This window comes from Pinus tabuliformis, chromosome 4_1, assembly GCF_031772625.1.
Source record: "Pinus tabuliformis cultivar Carrire ecotype Pingquan chromosome 4_1, CPIR1, whole genome shotgun sequence".
Classification (NCBI taxonomy): Eukaryota; Viridiplantae; Streptophyta; class Pinopsida; order Pinales; family Pinaceae; genus Pinus; species Pinus tabuliformis.
Genome location: NC_142303.1, coordinates 343,825,944 through 343,831,457, shown reverse-complemented (window position 1 = coordinate 343,831,457; position 5,514 = coordinate 343,825,944).

Sequence of the window (5,514 nt, the reverse complement as noted above, 5' to 3'; positions counted from 1 at the left end):
TTTAATAGCATATTTAATTATTAATATTAATATTAATATAAATAACAATATTAATTAATAATTATAAACAATACCAAAAATATTAATATCACTATTAGTTATTTATTAAATAATATATTTAATTAATAACAATAGTAATATTAATTAATAATATTAATCGTAATAATCATGATTATAGGCCTTCAGCCTATATCATCCACATTTATTATTGTGGTTGTGCATGTGATGGATATATGCCTTTGATGTATTTCAATCACATTTACTAATGTGGTTGTGCTAATCGTATTATTATTATTATTATTATTTTGTATATTGATTTTCTTTTTTGGTAGAAATCACATTATAACTTTAGAGTCTACGTGTTTATTATTATTTTAAACAATATTATTATTATTGTTATTATTAATATTGTTAATATACACCTATCGATGTATATCAACCACATTTATTAATGTGGTTGTGCTAATATTAGACCTTATACATTTATAAATAGATATATTTTTCATATTGAATATAAGATCTTAATATCTAAAAATAAAATGAATAACATGATCAAAATTGCTTAAGAGTAAAAATTAATTAGAAATAAGAGAAACATTATATAAAAGCATTTTTTTCTCTAACCATTACTTCATTAAAAAAAGGTTATAATATTCCAAAATGTTCCTATTCCTTTTTTTCTGTTATCATCCACTTAATTTGTTGTAGCTTTAGATAAATTATTGGCTTTCATATTTCATATTTTTCTCAATGTTACATTGAAAAACACTCTAAAAACTTTGATCTCTCGCAAGGAAAAAATTAAAAAATTATTATGACATCTTTTTTTCATCTTCTATTCATTTAATGACATCCTTAAAAATCAGCAAACACATTTAAAGCATTAATTTCTTTTTAATTTGCTAGAAATAATACTAGTTTCAATGCCATTAGTTATGCATATTTTTTCATCCTCCTTGGATTCCTTCCATAAGCTTTATATAATGATGATCTTCGAGGAATAAAATTCCTCACCCTCTACAACATCAAGATCCATAAATTCAATGATTGCTTGTTTAATTCTTTTGATTACGATAACAAATATGTTAAATCTAAAGAATTTTAAGGCAAAGGCAAGTCTAGAAAGCAATATTTGTGAAATTTTGTTTTAGCTGCTTGCTTGATTTTATATTAATTAAATAAAAATAAAAAACAAACAATTGTTTTTGATAAATTTTAATTTAAAATATAAAATAATTAGAGAGCCTATTAATCTTGAAAAATCCTACTGTTACTCATATATTAGATATTGTCTATTTAACCTTTATGATTTCTAATACATGCAAAGATAATGTTGAAAACAATGACCTATATGTTTCGAAAAATATGAAGTACATTCTCATTTTCCAAAACAAATTAGGCAATTTTATATTTTGTTAGGAATTTTGATTTCTCCAGCTTTATCCCTAATCTATTTAATCTGAATGTTTTCCATTACTTTTTCGATTAATTTAAGTATTTCATATTTTAATTGTTAATTTTTAAAAATATTTTGATTATTTATTTATTTTAATTTTAACTGTTAACCATGAATTTAAGTTCTGTATTGGTTTTACACGTATTAGATGCGTAAATGGATTCCTCTCAATCAATTTGTCTCTCAAATTTGAGAAGTACACGGCCGGAGCGTAATGGGTCAATGGTTCATATATTTAACATAACTTTGTTGAAAGTGACAATTAGGGGTAATTTAAAATTATTAAGTATTTTTTTATTATCTTACAATTTTGTAAATGAAAAATTATATTTAAAAAAATATTAAATAAAATTATATACATAAGTAAAAATAAAACAAAATTCACTAACGTACATATTAGTGGTTTGTTACCATATATTTTAGTGGTTTATTGTAATATATTTAGTTTATGGTATAGCAATGTTAAAATAAATAAAATATTAAAAAAAGTCTAATATGTATTATTGTTATTTAGTATTTACTTCTTGTGTAAAAAGGTAAAAATAATTGATCACCTAAATTATTGATAGTATAAGTTATTTATATAGTTATTGCTAAAGTATAGCGACTTGTCTATTTAAATATTTGCATAGTTCTTTATATTTAAATATTTGCATAGTTCTTTATATAAGGAATTAGTACCTAAAATACTTTTAAAATTTTATTAACTCCAAATCAATAAGACTTTATCAAAATTATAGAAATATAAGAAGCTTATAATTTTAGTATTTTAATATATGAGACTTTTAACATATTTTGAAATATGGTGAAAAGAAATGAATTCAAATTTAAAATGAGAAGAAAATAAAATAAAATAGAAAAAGCAAGCAAAAAAACACTTGTGATTATGGTGGGAACTATCACACGGCATTATGTTTTGGAAACTTATGACACTTAGCCAATAAAAACAATTTTTAATTTTTTTATATTTTAATATAATTTTCATATTTCATGATTCAATTTGAAACCATATAAAACTAGCCACCAACCAATTAAAAAAACAAACTATATTTTAAAAATTATTATTATTAATATTTTTAATGTTCAAAATATTCAGTTTAAATTAATTTTTCTTAAAATTTTTATAAGCTTTTGAGAATCTATTTAAAAATTTCAAAAATAATTGAAAGTCAAAGATTTTTTTTAGCAAAATAAAAAACTGTATATCATGCCTTGTGCAAGTATAAAAAACTCTCTTGAAAAAGTTAAGCTATTTCATTTTTCATTGTTTTAATGAAAACATTTCAAAGAAAATCTAAATGTGATAAAACATTACAAATACAAAACGAGTCATAATTAAATGGAATATTTGTTGGAGAATCTAATTCCAACCACTTGCTAGGTGTCAAAACCATGCATTCAAGTGTCCTAGTTTAGTTTCAGTTAGTTCAATTTAAATTGAATTTCACTTAAGTCATTTATTAACTATGTTTCCAATGTAATTTTACTTAAATGATTCGTAATATTGAGAAGTGCAATATCTCTGCTCCAGATTTCTCATTCTTTGATATGGTATCAGAACAGTAGGTCAAACAAAACTCGAGAAACACTTCAATTTCTTTTTGGGCTCTCAAAAAAGGCAAATTAGGTCATGAGAGACCGGAGAAAATGCGAAAAAAAACTTAAATTTTGAATTTCGAATTAAAATACAGAAATACTTTAGTTACACATCTCTCTAGAGAGATAAATGTGTCACTTTCATATCTCAGCCAGAAAGAACTACAAAAGAAACACAATGTCAAATTTTTAAGATTGACGCCCCCGTCAATTGAAAGAACGCGCAAAATTGACATAAAAACTCATCGGAGCTGCACAAACGACGAAGCCTCGGTCAAACAACCAAGGTTCGGTTCATCGTATTTGTTTGATTTTGTGAGTCCCGAATGTAATTTAAAAATGTTAATTTTGTTTTTTTTTGAGGGAGGAGCACCTTGCTAAAAAGGCTTAGACGAATTGGAGTTTGTACCTTTCATAAGGAAACATTTTAAAGAGTCCAAATTATTATTTAATAGTTTCTTTGAAGTGCACATGAGATATGAGTTAGTTTGAAAAAATAGTTTCGGTTAAAAAAAGCAAAGGTTCATCGTATTTTTCTTAATTCTAGGACTCTCGAATGTAATTTAAAAGAATTTTTTTGAAGGGAGTGTCTTGTTAAAAGCGGGTTATTACAGGTGGCGTGGTTTTCCTTGATAACAGTGATGAGTCATTTTCGACATTCGCGGACAGCAGCCAGAGATGGCTGTCCTCACTGTTGGTTTGACACTTGAGTTTGATAGGTTTTGCCACCTTCAATAAAAAAAAAAAAAAAAAAACGCTTAAACGAATTGGACTCTGTATGTTTCATAAAGAGACATTTTAAAGAGTGTAAATTATTATTTAATAGTTTTTTTTGAAGTGCATATGAGATATGAGTGAGTTTGAGAAAAAGAGTTTTTTAAAGAGGGCTTATGTAATTTTGAAGGGCTTTTTATTTTTTTTATATAAAGGAGGTGGATGTAATTCTTTAAAAGAGCATCATATTGTTTAAAAATGTTCATATAACTGTTTGTAAGAAAAAGTCTTCGTTGAAGATGTTTTAAGATGTATAAAGGAATAGAAGGATTTGTGTTTTAAAAGAAACATAAATGGTTTTTGCTAAAATTATTTATGGGTTTTGTAATATTTTTAAGAGAAGAGAAGGAGTTTGCGATTGAAATAAAGGTTTTATTAAAGTTTTTTTTAAGAAGAGGATGTTGCATTGTTTTAATTGTTTCTCGGCATTGTGTTAATTTTTGTGAAATCTATGTAGTAACGACATTTTTATTGTTGGTAGTTGCGATATCTATACTTTCTTTTGCTTGTTCAGTGGTAGGGAGCCAACCCTCAACAAATAGGAAAATCTAAGAGGCCAAGAAAGTCGAAGTAACAACTAGAATGTATGAAGCAAAGATAGCGAAAGAAGCCTAGGATACCCTTAAGAGGAGTTTTCGTGTAAGGGGGAGTAATCTAGTTGAAAATGAAGAATTTGGTGAATCCCAATGTGCTCAGCCACAAGTGGATGATGAGTGAAGAATTTGTAGAAGAAGCAAAGAAGGAGCACGTAGATGCTTGTGAACCCATTGTGCATGACCACAAGTGGATGAAAATTTGGTGATTCCAGCAACATAGCTTGTTGATGACAATTTGGTGAATCCAACAATAGAGCTTGCTGATGACAATTTGGTAAATCTAGCAACAGAGCTTGCTGATGACAGTGAAACAACCATTGGAGCAGTCAATTTTATGGTGAATCCAACAATTAATATTGTTGATGTAAACTTTGATGAAGACTTGTTGACTAATGACGAATGGTTGCACATGATGCAACATAAACATGATATCGACATGATGATCTTCAGTGAAGGAAACCCACTTGTGTCCGAAAACCAAGTGGAAGACAACCTCTTTGCAGTAGCACATGTTAGTAAAGAAGTTGAAGACACAACGACATAAGTAAATGAAGAGAAGGAAGTGCAACAAGAGAAAGCGCTCATTCTAGAGCAAAAGGAACATAAGCAATGTGGTTCTGCGCATGTTCTTACACTTACCATTGATTTCCAATGTGCATGTAAACATGATGATTATGAAGAAGAATTAAGTTTCCTTGAAACATGGCTTGCAACACCATGTCTTAATGAAATTTGCATAGAAGTTGCAGAAATGAATGTTGAAGGCAGCATGTATGATGAACACATCAATGAAATTTTCAAATATTGGAGTTTTGAAGAGATACATTTTATTCTTATCTTATGTTGCAGCAGATTGATGATGAAAAACACACTACAAAAGCAGATTGATGATGAAAAATACACTACAAAAGATAATATGTGGCAACAACCCACATGAAGGTCATTTTTTAAAGAAGTCTAGGACATGCTTAAAAAACCTAGAACAATAGAAAACCTGCACCAACAAATGAAGAATCTAAGGTTTGAAAGATACAACCAGAAGAAAATGATGGAATAATTTAGAAGCCATAGGATCTCAAACAAGAGAATAAG